Genomic DNA, 19,219 nt, shown 5'->3' with positions numbered 1-19,219 from the left:
CTTTAACAATTCCAATTTATTTATTTATTCAAAGGTAAAACCAGTTTGCAGAAGAAGAAAAAACAAGCAACCCATATAAAGCAAAACTAACAGATAGGCTAGTTCACTAAAATGAAAATGCTGTCATCATTTACTTTCCAAATCTTTATGATGTTTTCTTCTTGTGAAACATAAAATATTTTGAGAAATGTGTTTTCTTTTTTAGTCAGTGGTAACCATGATTGGTTTGTCACCATTCTTTACAATATCTTCTTTTGCGCTCCACAAGAAATAAGGTCATACAGGTTTGAAACGAAATAAGGGTGATTAAAGGATGACAACGGTTTCATTTTTTTGGTGGACGATCCCTTTAACAGCCCTCTTGTTTTGATTTAGTTTTAATTTAATTTCTAGAGAATCTGAAAATTGTACATAAAGCACTATTCTGAGTCGGTTAATTTCTTTCAACATAGCAATTCAAACTGTTCAGCAAAATTATCTCAATCAGGGGAAGTCGTGGCCTAATGGTTTGAGAGTCGGACTCGTAATCCAAAGGTTGCGGGTTCGAGTCTCGGGCCGGCAGGGATTGTAGGTGGAGGGAGTGAATGTCCAGCGCTCTCTCCACCCTCAATACCACGACTGAGGTGCCCTTGAGCAAGGCACCGAACCCCCAACTGCTCCCCGGGCACCGCAGCATAAATGGCTGCCCACTGCTCCGGGTGTGTGTTCACGGTGTGTGTGTGTTCACTGCTGTGTGTGTGCACGTTGGATGGGTTAAATGCAGAGCACGAATTCCGAGTATGGGTCACCATACTTGGCCGTATTTCACTTCACTTCACTTCATCAGTCCGTGATTCAGTCTCTAAGTCGTTCAAATCATAGATTGTGATGAACCATGAATAAATCACTATTAGATTTGTTTCGTTTCAATTAATTACGGTGCGTTCCAAACGGGATATATTGCCCTCCAAAGGGCACATTGGAGTGAAAACAATCATGGCCACCATATTGAAGGGTCGTTCCAAACCGAAGTTCTCAAAACTGGCCACTTCAAAGGGCCATTCAGAATGAAGAATTTCAAAGGGTACAACTGATGGACACTTCGGCCCCCCAAGTTTCGTTGCACAGATTCTTTGCATGATGACGGTGCCTCTGTATGGGCATGGGATGATGACGCAGAAGGGCACTTTAAGAAACAGTTGTTTGGTCCCCTACACCCTTAATAAATGGAAATGAGTTGATTCTTTTCGATTAATCTTTAGTAGCTATCCCTGGCCTGGAGATTTCTACCGAATCAGTTAGCAGTGCAGTTTGATCATTTGGGCAGTCCACTCACTCACTGGATTGTTTGAAATGGCTTCTTTCAGTACAAACTAAAACAAGCACTGGATGAAGTGGGTATGTACCTGCGATCAAGTGAAGCCATACCTTTGTAAATAAATCCTATCTGAAGACGATCTTCATGATTTTCCTGCACATGCATCTTGTGAACGCCTGTATTGCAGGTATGTTTTCCAAACAAAAGTGTATCAAATTAGTACACAAACACTTAAAAGTTACAGGATGACTTGACATTACATTATCTATATTTAGGAAATATTGTATATTGCCCATATTTAACAGCAAATATTGTATAATTAACAGATGAGATGATGAATATTAAGATTATTATTGATTTTGATACAAAATATTAAAAAGAGAAGATTAGTTAGCTCTGTATTGAATGGATTGAGGATTTCACTGAAGATATCCTGTAATGAACAGTTGCATTCTCTCTGTCCTCGTTTAAGGGGATAAAAATTGCTTTAGAGGAAGATTAGGGATGGCTGACCTTCTGCTTACATGCATGCCTACCTCAGTAATTACAGCTAAAGTGTCTGTCATCCAAGACAAGGACTGTTAATATAAAGCTTGGTTATTGTACAGTTTCTGTATTTTTTTTTACCCACCAGTTCTTGCCAGTTTTCATTTACCCAGTGCTGTTCAGTTGAGTTTATTTATATAGCACTTTCACAATACACTTTCACATAGCTGTAAGGAGAATAAAGTCAAGCCAAAGGCAACAGTTGCAAGGGAAAACTCTAAAATGGTTTAGTACGATCAGGAAGAAACCTTGAGAGGAACCAAATTTCAAAGGAGCTTGCACATACAGTATATAAGCAAATTGTTTAAATGCCAGATATGAAGTGGCTACAGAATATTTACAATAATGTGTTAAAATGATCATTAAATAAATATTAATAACTGTTGGTTTAGAGTCCATCCTAAGAAAATGTCTTAGGTTACGTGTGTAACTCCAGTTCCAGCGTCCGAGAACGCTTCAGCATGACCGCGCTCTGATACAAGTGTAATCTGTCCAAAGGATGGGCGAGACGTCAAGGGCGGGTGACGTAATGGCCAGGAAGCATAAAAGCACGTGCAGTGGAACCGGCGTCAGCTTCAGGAATGAAGCAACCGCTTGCAGGGATGCCGGAAGTATGGCTTCGAGACGCAGCGTCTCGTTCGCTCGAGGAACTGGGGTAGCATACGTAACCTAAGACGTTCCTCTTCAGGAACTCGAGCTGCGTCCAAGAACGCTAGGGGAACGAGATGCCAGACTGACAGAGGACTCGAGGCTATGGAATAGCATCCTGTATCCACCACATAGCAAAAGCTCTCTGGCCGGAGGCCTCAGCCTCTGGAGGAAACATGTAACTAGGGGGTGTCTACCCACTGACTGGCCACCAAGAGGGGCGCGGTAGGCCGGTAAAGCCGCCACGTAGACCTTCAGGGTAGAGTGGGATAACCCTGCAGAGGAACAGGCCTGCACGAACTCCAGAACTGTACCAATCGGGCAGTTGGCTGAGTCGAGCTAGCAACCTCCGCACCATGAAGTGAGACTTCCACTTCAGGGCGTACAGTTTCCTCATGCTCCGGCAAGCGGAGGCCTCTAAAACTCTCGAGCGAGAGGAGGCCTGACGACACTCGCCGAAACAATCAAGCTCTTAGAGCGGAGACCTCTGCATAATGACTCTCTAGATCGAGAGGAGGCCTGCTACATTCCATACGCTGGAGATCTTGCAAGGAGACTCACCTAGAGCCTATCACTCACATAACTGCCCCCGCGGAGCTCTGGCAAGCGGAGGCCTCTAAAACTCTCAGAGTGAGAGGAGGCCTGACGACACTCACCGAACGGCTGAGCTCTTGGAGCAGAGGCCTCAACATGACGACTCTTGAATTGAGAGGAGGCCTCGACACTCCACACACTGGACGTCTTGTAAGGAGACTCACTTAGAGCCTACTACTCACAGATACTATCCAGGTGGAGCTCTGGTGAGCAGAGGCCTCTAAAACTCTCTGAGCGAGAGGAGGCCTGACGACACTCGCCGAAACAACCAAGCTCTTGGAGCGGAGGCCTCAGCATGACGACTCTCTGCATCAAGAGGAGGCCTGCTATGCTCCGTACACTAGGTATCCTGTGAAGAGGTTCAGCTACCCCTCACAAAACTGCGCCAGAGGAGCTCTGGCGAGTTGAGGCCTCAAAAACTCTCTGAGTGAGAGGAGGCCTGCGACACTTGCTGAAACAGTCAGGCTCTAGGAGAAGAGGCCTCAGCATGATGACTCTCTAGAACCGAGAGGAGGCCTGTTACGCTCCACACGCTGGGATTTTGTAAGGAGGCTCAACTGGGGCCTACAACTCACAAACTGTCCCAGCGGAGCTCTAGCAAGCGGAGGCCTCAACCTACAACACTTGCAGTGACCGAGAAAGCCGAACTAGCCGCTCTAGAGACCCCGAAGGGGTGGCGAGCATCTCAGCTCCTCTACGTTTCCGGGCAGAAGAAACTGAGATGTGTGCTCGCTGGAGATCGCTGCGCCCTGGAACATCGTACGTGGCAGGGTTGGTAGACCGATTTCCTGAGAGCACTTAGCATAGACGGACACCGAGTACCGCGGTGTACGCCATTCTTCCCCAGAGGGGCTGGCCCTCAGAAGTCCTGGACCATAGGCAGCTAGATATTTTAGCCGAAGACTATCCAGCGAGAATGACGGTCCGCAGATCCGCCTTCTGCTAGATGGCTTCGGCCCGGGAGCGCCACTCTAACTCCAACATTCTGGGGAGTACAAGAAGCTCCGCCCAGCAGCCCCTGCTGACCACCTCAACCTCCTCAGAGGAAGAGAAGTAAAACATTGTGCTCTCACTCGAGAAAATACCATAAATCATTTAATTCCTCAAAATTAAATGCAGAAAACAACCAGACAAGTAAACATGGTCTGATATAAAAGGGATTCATGAAATGAACGAGAATGCACGCGTCGCCTCGGTAACGCGCGCTGCACCAGCTAGCTTTCACACAGCGGGCTTCCACCTCGAGCGAGAACGCTAGATCTGGGGAATGCAGGTGGAGATAGGGCGAACCCGTCTCCAACCCGTCCGTCAGATCTAAGTGTGATCCCCGCGATCTCACTCGCGAGATCCTTGTTCACAATAAGCCCTCCCTCTCTGGGGGGAAGAAACTGCGGGGCGGGCTTCCAAACCCAGAGAGCGGGCACTGGATCTGATGGGAAAGGAAGAAGATAGGGGATCGCTCATCTTCATTTCCTCCACCTGATCCATCTGCGATGGTGCTCTGCAGACCACTCAAGCAGACCACACACAGACTGTGTGCATCCCCAGCAGTGAAGAACACACAACCTGTAATGTGATCTGCTCTCCCCAAGTGCTAGTTCCCTGCACTTTTAGACATTGTGGAGCTTATTTCAAGTGACTGTAAACAAACAACACTAAATAAGACTTACTACACAGATCGACAGACACACACAGAGTAGCGGTTGCTGAATGACAAAAGCTGAAGCCGGTTCCACCGCACATGCTTTTATGCTTCCTGGCCATTACATCACCCGCCCCATCTTTTGGACAGATTACACTTGTATCAGAGCACGGTCACGCTGAAGGCGTTCCCCTAGCATTCTCGGACGTAGCTCGAGTTGCTGAAGTGGAACTGAATGTTTGTCAGATGACTTTAATGGTAGACCTGAGCTTTGTGACCTTATATTTGAGAAATAGTGTTTTATAATAGATTTAAAACCCAACAGGTGGCAAGGTCATGAACTTGACATGCTGGACATGCTCTGATTTTCCAAATTTGGTAAGAACTCCGGCTTCTGTATTTTGAACTAACTAAGGCTTGTTTATGGAAACTGTAGGGCATCTTTCCATTGGGCTCCATCTCTTTGATGTGCATGTGCATGGTGGCACTGGTTCAGTGAAGTGTAGTGAAAGACTCACTTACTGTCTGTAGAAGACTTTATACATAAATTTAAATACATAAATTCCTAAAATTTACAAATAAGTTAATAACAAAAAGATTTAAGTTATGTACAGGGGAAAACTTGTCTCATAGTGGATGATTTGTGAACTGATTCATTTTGCTGTTCGCATCACATAATCTGCTCCATATATATGGCTTTTCTGATGTAAACTTGCTCAGTAGTTCACCTGGTACAGTGTTGCACTTACAAAGCAAGTCCCATGAAACGTGAGACATGATAAAAGAGCTCAAAGATTTGTAGAAGCAAACTGGTTGCTTTGCACTTTTGAACACTATTGGTTAAGTTTAGGTTTTGGTTAAGTATAGGTGGTACGTTATTTTCAAACACGATAGAGTATTAACCTTTTGGTGCCACTCATCGGACATTACATTTCCCAAGTATTTGGGAACATTGGGTATATCGGACAGTACATTTCCCATGATTGGTACAAGAACCAATGTAATAAAATATTGCCAGATTCACGTTCATGTGTTTCAAATAAAACAATGCTATTAATTCCACACACAAGACATTTCACTTTGAATGTATCATGAAACGTGTAAGAAGCAACATATCATTTTACAGACATGTGGCCAAAGGCAAGTATTTCCAATGCACCTGGGATTGTAAAGTTACTTGACTGATGGAAATTTAGCATGCACTGCACACAGACCCAACTAATGGATAATGAATTTTGTTGTTTATTTTTTATTGTTATTAACAATTTTATAGAATAGTTGTTGCAGCTATATTAAAAACATAGATCGAGGTAGGCCTATCCCAGTCCTTGCATTTCTAGGAAGCTCCTATTGCTGGAAAATATGTAATTGCGGTTGTCAAACAGAACAAGAAAATGTGAACAGAGAAAGAAATGCCCTCTGAATGTGAAGGATAATTTTTAGCAGCCCTGTATATTTTCACAAAGCCAACTTACTCATGTATTGCTGTGCTGCGGCTATGAGCGCATGAACATTTTTCATCCGAACATTAGCAGGCCAAAGTACATAAGACAATTACGCTGCGTTCAGTCTCTTTAGCTGTATACACAGAAAGCAAGAGGTTGAACATTTTCCACCATTTAGAACACTCCCAGCCTCCCGGTGTTAGCTGAAAAGCAAACTCATCTGTCCTTTTTTCCTGTAAAAAAAAAAAAAAGTAGTCTCTTCCTTGTTTTTCTTACAGAATGTGAAAACTCTAGGAAGAGATTAAGGAGAGAGAAAATGACACAGGATGTGATTAGAAAAGACCTCCCGTTTATGATTTTGTATTAATAGTGTGCCAAATATTTTCTCCATGGAAGGAATGTTGTTCTAACCAGTTCCATGTGAATGGTCTGAAGGGGAATGCAGTCCAATGGTTGGGCCATGGATTGGGTTTTAAAATGACTGGGAAAGAAGCATGTAGAATAAGTGAGAACATTAAGGGTTTTGCCTTATTTAAATGTGTTTTACGTTTTTAAAATATATATATAATAATAATAATAATAATAAAATAGAAATGTCAGCTGTGCAAGAATCTGGTCAGGTATACTGTTTTATCTGAGATCAAATATTATTGATATATTTGTATTTATTTAGACTGAATAAATAATAGAATATTAAATGTTTTCATACATCATTCAAGTTCATTCAGATGAGTTTAGCCAATGAAATGTCTTTCAAACTGGTTTATGAAAGTCATTCTTTCAAGTCAAGGATATTGCTTGCTTTACAGGATATTTAGTTATTTACACAGACTCAGCCAGATGAACAGAGTACAGATAGATGCAGATGAAAGTGTTTGTTTGTGCTGGCATTTGGCTGTGTTAAATCCCTAGTCCTGGTTTTTATGGCTCTTGACATCAAAAAGACAACACAATCTTCTGTATCTCTACTGCATGCCTTGCACAGGAGGTATGATAATAGTTAAAGTCTGTCAATTGAGCAAAGAATTAATTATGTTTTTTACATATGGACAAAGAATTAGGACTGCTTTGACAGGATAAAATGAGTGATAAAGGGGAAATGTTGCCACATTAGAAAGCACAAAGCAGGACAGGAGCTTTTTCTCCCCACTAAATGACAGTGATGCACACCGTTCAGAATTTGATTAATGGCTTTAAAATTCTAATTTAATTCTTCCAATTAAAATGGGGTAGCAAACTGGGTGCAGTTTGGGATTTAATGTCAGCATTCGGTTCATTTGGCAGGGGTCAAAGTGGTTTCAAACTCATGTGCATTAGAGAAATAGCCACTGAAAAGGAACCTTGAGTCTGCTTAAAAACATGGGCAGGAATACAGTTCATATGAACTTTGGTACACTTTGCAATTCATAAGAAAGCAATCCATCCTAATTCACCAAAGTGAACCGCTATTCATGATGTGTCGAAATTTATATCTTTGGATGCTCCCGATCACATTAATTATAGCATAAAGCTTTTCTTTAGCTGCTTGTCTCTGAATAAATTGGCTTTGGAGAGCAGCTTGTGTTCTTTGCATCTCTTGCATCTCTTCTGTGATTTGTGTGTAAAGTTCTGTTGATACAGTAAATCCAAAGGGACAAATGCTTAAATAACATGATGAAACTGGCATTATCTCCCCCATTACCTTCATATAAAGGAAATTAGCTGCCACTAGTTCTCATGGTGGTTCCCAATCCTGCTCTTTGAGGGCTGATTACCAATTGAGGGCCGAAGTTTATTTCCAGACTTCTTTTTTCCCTGGAAGACAAAATATTTTTATTGATGAGCAAACAGTTTGGTGACTTTTTATTTCCATTGGACAAAAAAATTTTAAATATATATACATGTATTTTTTTTTTTTCTTATATGTTCCACAAAAGAAAGATGTCATACAGGTTTGGAATAACATGGGGGTGAGTAATTGATGACAGAATTTTTAATTTATGTTTGAACTATCCCTTTAAGTTTTTTTTTAAAAGCTAGTGATGACTTTGACCATCTTTATAAAAAGTCAGTTGTTAGAATATTTTGTTCATTCAGTCACTGGACAACACTGATAATTCATAGGGGAAGATGCTCAGCTGCAAAACTTGCTCTAGACAAACAAGATAAACAAGGCATCCCATAAAAATGACTTATCCTAGTATTCTCTCGGTATCCAGCTCATCCAATTCATAGTGATTATTGAATTTGAGCAAAAGGGGAACTCGCCAATCTAATTTTCTAACTGAGGTCCTTTCAGGTTTGTCAGAGCCCATGTTGGTCCGCTCAGTTAACATTGACACTCTGTTAGTGAACAAAAAGAATATTATAAGAGTGCTTGTTCTGTGGTCGGCTTGGTCATCATTGTAAATAAATATTCAGTTGACCCTAGTTCCACCTTTAATCAAAATGCCTCTGTCAAACCTCATGTTGTCCTGGTAGACAATGGCTTATTTGATGTTCAGATCTCAGGAGAAGATATCTTTGTTTCTTTTTGCTCTTACTCATTAGAGCTACAATAGCCTTCATAGTCTCTAGTGCACATACTGTAAACTTCTTAAATGATGAACAGTTTTGACTTGGCACTTCCAATGTCAATGGGTTCCAAGTAGTGGGCAAGTTTTAAATGACCTTCATAACAATTTGCATGCAGTGTAAATATTTGACTATACCATATGGATTGACCATCATCTCCTGCCCTTCATCTTCAAAGCTTTAATGAGGTCCTTTGAGAGATTATGTATACATATATTGCTATGTCCACCTACAGAACTGACCTTATGCAAATGTAAAGTTTAATCAGCTTTCAGGGAGTTGAATTTGATTGTAATCCAGTTCTGCATTAACTTAAAGAGTTCACCCAAAAATGAAAATTCTGTCATTAATTACTCATCCTCATGCCGTTCCAAACCACCAACATCATAAAAACATTGCCATTTTGGTTTTGACAACCACTATTAAAACCTTCTTTTAGTAGCACTGTTTTGACTACTTATCGACTAATTGTCTTGCTAAATACTCCTGGAGAAGGGTGGGGATTAATTAACAGTTCTCAGCTTAAAAGTTAAAGTTCTTCATACTGTTTAGAAACTTCAAACCTGTAACCTGTTACGTTTGTGGTGGCTGTAGTGCAACACTGCCAAATACTTTTGGAGAGAAAACCACCCTGAAACAAACAAACACAGTCTACAAATGACTGTGTTTGTGGCTAGACAAGAATTCAGCAGAAATCTGGTGATTTCTGTACGTCACAGATTTCATAACGTAGTGTGGTTGAATTATATGACTTGTGACTACATTTAAATTTTCTGTGACAGTCATAAAAATATATAGACTAGGTATTTTTTTATGGAATTGCTTTACAGTGTTAGAAGATGCTCTCAATCATGCTCACAACTGAAGACTTAATGAAGACTATATAAAACTGATTTGATTCATTTATAATGTTTATGTATATATTTTAACAAGAATACCCACAACGAATGAAACAATGCCAAACTGATGCATAGTTTCCTTTACAGTCTTGTGCCATACGAAACAAGCACAACAGCTTGTCACTTCAAGGGACAACTTTGTACCTTATTTACACCTTAAAATTCATAGTAGTACATTATATTACTACTTAAGGATGCTAATATGCACCATTTATAGATAGATAAGGTATAAAGTTGTCTCTTTATTGCCCCAGTGACAAGCTGATGCACTGCTAAAGGTAATAGTGGACAAAAATAATGTTGATATTTTTCTAACGGTAATGATCTCTATCTTTTATTGCAGGATACTGATGGAGGCACATTTGATGAATTCGTTGCCCCCCTAAAATCACATTGTGAAGTGCCTGTGTTTGTTTCCTGAATCTTCATTTCTCTGTTGCACATAATATACAAACGCATTCAACAAGGGTTAAAGCTATTGTTCTGATTGCAGTGGGCACTAATTCGCTAAGTACCATGACTCAGGCCCTCCTAATTCAATCATGAACTCAAACCCTCAAATTGAGATGGATAACATTGCTGTTCGCTGCAGATGATGTGCTCATTTGGAAAACTACAGCAAATTTCCAGATATTTCACCCAGCTTCTCAGCCTTGTACTGGTCAAAGAAAGTCTGTTTGGGCTCATTTGTAAGTTTGCCACCTCCATGGGTGGTCTAAAGTAAATTTATTATGTTTGGTGTTTGCACAGTGTTGGAGCACTTTGTTTTTCTGGCACGTCTTTCACAACTCTCAGAAACGAGTAGACTGGTGGGGTTTTCTTTTGCACAGCCTTTTTCTGAAGAACAAATCTCTGTTGTCAAAAAAGTTATTTTATAATGTCAGCCTCATTCTCCCCACATTAAACACAGTCTGTTGGCATAGCCTTTACACGTATGTTGACAGCACAGAATTTATTCAACTTTTTTGAAAGCCTGTTTCAAGTAGTGCACACATATATTTCTGTCTTCATATCACTTCTGTTTTTGATTGAAACAAAAGTTTAGTTAGTTAAGAATTCAATCAGTTTTTCTGGGATGTGTTTCAGACCAATTCTTTTTGCCTTTCTAATTTTCCATGGCACATTATACAAAACTTTTTTAGCATTTTAAAGTTTGTGTTTGGATACAGTTTTCATAAATTACAAAGGAGTTATTTTGGAGTTTCTCTATCCTAGACAATCTAAAGATGAAAAAAAATCTCCAGTTTTGGTGAAATGACGTAAGTGGAAGCAGCTGTTTAGGGAGGGGTTCCTGTTGTCATTGAGGCCAGGCCATGTTGACATGGTTTCTCAGGAAATCAGGTGAGACCGGGCACCGCACTTGGATGGATGTTGATGGATCGTTACAGAATGATACAGTCATCCAGGATCATGTACGATCCAAATCAGGACATAGACATACACAGAGGTCAGTGTTTGTCCCAGTGGGTCAGTTGGGTGAATTGCATTGGGTGTATGATGAGGATGCATGTCTTTTATTTGCTGGTCAAACAAAGCAGCTCGGTAGATATTGATGACCTGAAGAATGGACTTTAAGCGCTTGCTTTTTCCTAACATCTGTTGCTGGTTTTGTTGCACTGATTTTTTCTGTAGATAATTTTCCATTTTGTTTTGGTCATTTTTGTTGTCTAGTCAGGAAGGGTTGTCTGGGCATCAGAATGGTCCGATTGCTTGCATAATTGTTGAATGTTTTTCAAACATGTTGCCCCCTTGTGTGCAGAGTTCAAACCACAGTGCTGGTGCCTGCAATGTGCTTTTCTTCTGTCTTTTCCACACTTGGAAGTTTGATCGTAAGCAGTAAAATAAAAGTTGTGGCCCTGAAAATCCATCCATGTAAGGAATTTGGACTTATGCCTGGGATTTTTAACTCAGGGAGTTTACCTTATTTATTCTAACATGATTGTTTGGGTTTTTGGATTTCATTGCCCCTGCCGTGGAGGAAATTGCTCTCTCGCCTGCTGGTTTGGAAATAGAAATGTATTTTTTGAAAGAAAAACAAAATACAACTATGATTTTTTTTTAAGTTGTTGAACCCTTTTAATCCCAATTATCTCTTACGTCTGCCGTTCTCATCCTGTGTCGCATGTGAATAAACATTTGAGGGGTAAAAGAATCTGAAACATTCAATGCTCTGAGATAACAATCAGTGAAAGTGCAACTCTTATCGGCAGCGTCCAGACATCTACAGTTTATGTGTGTGCCTGCATGTGAGTACATGCGTGTCTGCTTCTGCCTGTCAGTCATTTTCTGTGCAGTAGCAATTATGATTATTTTTAAGATTATAAAGTCTAGTCATGCTCCATTAATTAACTTTTCACTATTCACTCACCCATGAACATAACAACTAAATAATTGTATTTGCTTACTGTTATTGTTCTTGTGGTAACTTTGGGTGAACTAGGCCTATCCCTTTAAGATTAATAGACTAGATCAGAATTTGCATACAAATAGACAATAATATTGTGTTGCCCTCATATTTAAAAATTTGGCAATAACCTTCACATACTTTAGTATCTATCTTTTTTTTTTTTAAGGCTGGAATACACTACACGATTTTTTAAATCTGAACAGAATTTTAAACACTATAGGGATCATACACTTGCCGACTTTGTAAATAGTTACAGAGGAAGAACTGGACATCATAGTCATTCTGATAAAAACAAACTCAGGCAGAAATGTGCACCTTGTTGCTAGGAGACATATGACAAATGAAAACAATATGCGTTCTAAAACTGACTCAAGATATTAAACATGTTTGATATCCTCTGACTGGATGGAATCAAAGTCTGAAGGTAAATAATCAGAGTCTGTGACCATCACACTCTATGCTATTTTCTATTAAAGCTGTCATCTCTAATCTGCAGAATGGCTCTGGCTTTCAGCTACTAAAGGCTCACTGTTAGCAATTGATGTAATTTTTACAATAAATTTTACAACAACGCATTGTAGTATTCATGTTTTTGCTGTAAATGCAAATGCATGACGGGAAATTTACGGACAGTCCTGTAATATTGTTGTAACTACACTGTAAAAGCATGATTTTACTGGATTTTACAGCCACCGCATAGCATTGTGGGATCGCTGCTGTTTGAATTTTGAAATTACGCGCCAACGGTACCAGAAGTATTTAATCATTTTTGGAAGAAGGAACACGTCTCAGGTATGTAACTTAAAATCTATTTCATAAGTCTATGGATATATTAATATAGTGATCTGAGTGAGTGCTTATTGTTTCGTTTGGTATATTTTCAGATTTCTCTTGAACTGTTATATCTAAACATCATCTCCTCGGCTCGCCTCTACTCGCTTGAACCTTGACGGAGATGAAACGGAAAAAGGTAACGTTGGGTGTTTCATTTTTAATTTTATGAAAGGTTCAAGTGCAGTTAATTATTTGTACGTGCATACAGACGACGGCGGTGTTGAAGCTCTTTTATTTGCCATCAAACGGTTGATCTGCCATCATAGGCGGAGTTTGGGGGGGGCCGGAGGGGCACTGCCCAGATCAGAGCCAATCGATTTTGTCAGATCTATGAATACAAAAATACTTTCAGATTGTCTCATTTTATTTGCACTTATTTTAATGAGTATGTTAAGGCTAAATTACTTGTAATTAATGTAAAAAAAAAAAAAAAAACCTACTCTCACAACTCGCGAGTCTCAAAGTATCACGTGAGTGGACTCTCTCGTTCTCTTTCCGCTTTCTGCAAAGATACGCTAAATGAACTAAATGGATATTCGTCGTTTTTTTTAATAAACCCACAATAAAAAGCGTGGCGGTCTCTAACTTTGACACTTCTAATATTTATTCTACTGCCGCTGATACTGATACAGCAATTGAGGCCGTGAACACCTCCGTCCCTGGAACCTGCAGTACCGGTACCGCCACCGTGTCGGCAGAGACACCCGCTCAACCCGCCGCTGCATCTGGATGCGTCAACGACCTCGGGGAGAAAGCCACAGGGCCGAAACAGCCCATACTTTATTTTTTCCCTAAGCACCAAATTGGAGATATTAATCTCAGTTTCACTGTTTTTGCTGTTGCCACTTTTCTTCAAATATTGCAAGATGCACAGACGAACTGTTTACAAAAGTGGGAGTACGAAATTTGAAAAAGTTGTCGGAAAAGCTGACAAAACATGCTTCATCACAGGTACATTTATCAAGCATGGAAATGTGGGATAGCTACAAACAGACTGCTACATCAGGGTCTGTGGCAGCACGTTAGCTCTGCTGCATCAGAAAGAAGTTTCTCAGTGATGAGAAGAATCAGAAACTGGCTCCGATCTGCGATGTCTCAGGACAGATTTTCCGATCTTTCCATACTGCACATAGAAAACGATTTGACTGCAAATTTATCAGGAGAGAAGATCGTGGACATCTACGCAAATCAGAAAAAAGAGGCGGATTCTTCTACATTAGGTAAGATATAAGTTTTTATTCCACTCTTTGTATAGCCAACCAGTCGTTGTTGTAAATGTATTTTAAATGAAGAAGAAAATATATAGGCTATAAATAATTGAAAATGTAGAAAATATGGTATATACTGTGTGTAAAAAAACAAATCAGAGCTCATGGTCTACCGGTAGGTGCCCCCCCAGGCAAAAATGTGAAACTCCGCCTATGTATGGAATATTAAATAATAATAGATTTGTAATTGGTATTTGTTGTGTAATTGGTAATACATTTTGTAATGTTAATACTTTTTCCCTAGCCCTCTGCCACAGCTGCTGATATCCAGAAAGAGACCCTACCCAGCACACCTTGCTTAATTGTGCAAGGCATGTTCTTCCCTTATTTGGTTAAGGTTTATTACAGGGCTTAAAGTTTTTCAGCACTGTGCCGGAATTCTGGCACATGGCCGTTGTAGATTAAAAAAATTATTATGAGGTGAAATCAAAGTATTGAGACTGACGATAAAAAGGTTATATATACCTGATTTAATTTTGACCACTATCCTCTTTGAAGTAGTGTCCTTGTCCAGTGATACACAGCTCCCAGTGCTTCTGCTTCAGTTGAAACGCTCTCTGGATCATGTGTTATTTAAGAGGATCTAGGCATATCCAGCGTGCTCCAATGTGACAACGCAAATGCACAGCGCGTGGAAAACACGCAAGTTTTCAAAAATTTAAACTGGGTCACTGTTTTGAGACAGTAGAGGAGATCCAAAACACGTCTCAGAGGGTCCTGGATAGGCTTAAATAGCAAGGCATTCCAACCAAGCCAGGAGGGTTATATTGGGTACATTTTTTTTTTACTTTATTTTTTTTTGCACCCTGAACATATTTCAGGCACAGAAAGTTCCTAGTTTTAAGCTGTGTTAATAGTTGTTACATGGATATATGTGCCAAAGAAGAAAGGAAAGGCTTATAATTCAATATAAGCCTATTGCATCCATAAAAAGCTTAGTCTAAATTACCAAAAACAATACCATAAGTCTCCCAGCCGATAAAATTGGTACTTTCGCCCATCATGCCAACACCGCCACTCGGGCATGTGTGTGTTTTTATGTAGTGCAGCTTTCTACTGCTCTTTTAGTTATCATATTGTGTTAATGCATTTCAGGAGAGACATTAAGCGCAGACAAGTGGATGATGTCCATGGAAGGAACGATTGTGATGGGGCCCCACAACAATCTTTTGATCAATCGAAGGTCAATCGACCTTCGCTGCTTACTATGTGTTGCAGTATCCTAAAGAGGCCTCAAGCACTCTTGAATTTGTCCAAAGGTATGTTTAAACTGAGATCCATCATTCTCATATGGAACATCCCATGAATCACTTTCTTTTTGTTCAGTATTGTTAGGTTCTATGATATACTCTATGCATTGATGTCAAAAGACAGGCTTCCATCCAATTCATTTGCATCTTTTAAGCGCATTCGTAAAAATTTGGCAAAAAAAAACTATAATTTGAGAGTGTTTCCATCAGCTCTGTTATGCGAATTAGAAATGGACAGGAGAGGAGCTGTGAACAGCTGTGGGATCAAAACGTAAGGGGCAACTTAAAACACCTGATAGATTGGATTGGATTGGATTGGATTGGATTCAATTTATTGTCATTGCACATGTAGGTACAAGGCAACGAAATGCAATAGAATTGCAACAAATGAGAATTTATGCGAATACATCCGTGCAACAAAATATCTAGTCAATCCACATAAAAAATTTTATTCACATTAGAATATTTTATGTGAATTTTAACCATTTCCAGTCAGGATTTTTTTTCTTTCAAATGGTTAATATGTGCATTAAAAAGCTGTTAAGTGTCTGTTCTACCTAGAGTTGGTATTCCCCTGCAAGACATTTATGTAAACACAGATGAGTCTGACAGACAGACAAATTCAGTTCAGTTTATCTGTCCAACTTATGGTCAAGTGAGGGTCTCTTTTGTTGTCTGAATGCTCATTTGAATGTTATCCATTTAAGATTAACTACAAAATAGCTGGCCTTAAAGATGGCAACAAAGTACTGTTTGTCTTTTAGTATATCAGACTTGCTGAAAGTAGGCTTTTAGTGCAATCAGTAGTGATGTAAACACCCTCCTTTTTCCCCTCCCTTGTTAGGAATTCCCTAATGGTTCCTGTCATCTAGCCATAGTGCTTGTTTTCTCTTTCTCATCTAGCCAGAAGTGAAGTTTACCTGCCCGCTCTCTTAATCTCTATCGTGCACTTCTAACCCAGAAAGAAAAGACAGTGTCCCTTCTGTCCTCCATATCTCTCAACCTCTTTAGTGCTCCTTTTATCAATGTATAATAATTACCTTGAGGAAACATGACTGAGGTACAAGATGGGTCAAGCAGAGCATCGCTCTTCTCCTCTCCTGTGCCAGCCTGAGCCCTGGCAGTCTCACTAACTGTACATAAAGGAATTTCTTGGAGAACTTTATATCAGTTTCAGTGGCCAGCCAGTGCTTATCCCCCCCAAGTCCCCCTTCATCCACCTCTACCAGCACCACCTGCTACCAGATGCCAGTCATTCCACTTTAAGGTTATAGAAGATAAAGTTAGGGATGTTAGTATAGCGATGGAGAGGAACAGAGATTATGGGTTAATTTACAATAATAATAATGTGAAATATTATTATAGTTTAACATAGCTGTTTTCTCTTTTAAAATATAATATATTTCAGTGAATATTTTAATCAGTCATTAGTAGGGATGGGTATCGTTAAGGTTTTAACGGTATTACTACTCTTATCGATACTGCTTATCGATCCGGTACTTTAACGGTATTCTTATCGGTACTTTTTGTTTTACTTTGTTTCTTTGTTCATATTCTTACAGTATCTTATCTTATGTATATAAAACACTAAAAATGCCTGCACTTCATCAATTTGTAAATGCACCAGTGTGCAGGTATTTTTAGTGTTTTATATACATAAGATAAGATACAGTAACAACATGAACAAAGAAACAAAGTAAAACAAACTGACAAATACAATAAAACAAACACACAAACGAAATGAAATAAACAGTGCTTTCATTTTTCCATGAAGGTCTACTAATATTAATGTTCAGGTAAGTAATAGTTACAAAAGTAATCAAATGTAAATGAGCACTGCATAGTTTTCACTGTATGTACTGATAGATTTATGCTTATTAAAGCTATAACGTTGTTCAGATTAAGAGCTGTGGGTGATTTTCTCTTTGCATTTTTTTCTTTGATTAACATTGATGGCTCAAGCTCCAGTCTGACACTTTAAGACAATATACTGACACGCATCGGATTTTCTCCCAACTGTTCTCGTCCACTTAAAACATAAAAGTGAAGACTCTCATAACCGGCCATTTTGACACATTGTGTGTGTATTTTTTGGCATATTTTTGTGTGTTATTTCGACGCGCCCGAAGCTCAAAGTGTGCTTGTCCGTTTTGGAGCACGCCGCCGCGCAGGCACACGCGCGCACAAACATTTCAGCCTGGGGAACAGCAGATTGTACTTTCAACGTTTTACTATCAAATATGTCCTGCAATGTAGCAACAGTAAAGACAGCATTTTATAACAATCACTGATTGAGCTGATTCAGATGTTAAGTTTTGATTCGGAGGAACGAATCCGCGCCGCTATGAAGGGAAGGGAGTTGTGCTAGAAGAAATGCGGCTATAATCCTTGGAAGCCAAAATCGAAAAAAAAAAAAAATACTTAGCTTAAAATAACAGCCACAGGCCTAAAGTGTGAGCAGATGTTTGAATAGTTGGTTCTCTCTTCTATCATAATTAAACAGGACTTTCATGTTGCGTGTGCTGAAGCTCCGCGTGAGCGCGATCTGGCTTCTGAATTGCGCATAGCAAAAATGCATCATAGACAAATGTTTGAATATTATTGCACATAAAAACAGCTGGCGACATATATATATATATATATATATAGAGAGAGAGAGAGACAGAGAGAGAGAGAGAGAGAGAGAAAGAGAGAACCAATAAATGTATGTGTGTTTTCTTAATTTCTCCAATACCGACAGAAGTACCGATAACGTCAGAGCTTATCGATACTCCGGTCTTTCATAATTTAGCCCCGAGACCGATTTAATACCGAGTTTCGGTACCCATCCCTAGTCATTAGTCCATGATCATCTCCACAGTTTTGAGCGTGTTAAGCTCCAGGTTGTTAAGACTGCACCAGACAGCCAGCTCCTTAACCTCCTGTCTGTAAGCAGACTCGTCACCGTCCTGGATGAGGCCGATCAGTGTGGTGTCGTCTGCAAACTTCAGGAGCTTGACAGAGGGGTGTAGAGGGGTGCAGTCGTTGGTGTAGAGGGAGAAGAGCAGTGGGGAGAGTACGCAGCCCTGAGGAGCTCCAGTGCTGATGGTACAAGTGCTGGATGTGAATTTACCAAGCTTTACTAACTGCTGTCTGTCTGTCAGGAAGCCGGTGATCCACTGACAGATGGAGGTGGGGACGAAGAGCTGGGTTAGTTTATTCTGAAGGGTTTCCGTGATGATGGTGTTAAAAGCGGAGCTGAAGTCCACAAACAGGATCCTCACATAAGTCCCTGGTCTGTCCAGATGCTGCAGGATGAAGTGCAGTCCCATGTTGACTGCATCATCCACAGACCTGTTTGCTCTGTAGGCAAACTGCAGGGGGTACAGTAAGGGACCAGTAATGTCCTTCAGATAAGCCAAAACCAGTCTTTCAAATGATTTCATGTCTACAGACGTTAGAGCCACAGGTCTGTAGTCATTAAATCCAGTAATTTGGGGTTTCTTTGAGACGGGGATGATGGTGGAGCGTTTGAAGCATGAGGGGACTTCACACAGCTCCAGTGATCTGTTGAAGATCTGTGTGAAGATGGGGGCCAGCTGGTCAGCACAGATTTTCAGACAGGCTGGTGATACACCGTCTGGGCCTGGTGCTTTCCTTCTTTTGTTCTTTCTGAAGACCTGGCACACATCTTCTTCACTGATTTGAATTGTAGGTGTGGGGGAGAGGAGGGTTGCTGGTGTTAATGGTTGTGTGGAGAGGTGTTCAGGGCGGGTGTGGGGTGATTTTTCAAAACGACAATAGAACTCGTTCAAGTCATCTGCCAGTTGTTGATTCTCCAGAGTGCTGGGGGATGG

The sequence above is a fragment of the Barbus barbus genome (assembly GCF_936440315.1).
Source record: "Barbus barbus genome assembly, chromosome: 27".
NCBI lineage: Eukaryota > Metazoa > Chordata > Actinopteri > Cypriniformes > Cyprinidae > Barbus > Barbus barbus.
This window is presented reverse-complemented; position numbering follows the sequence as displayed.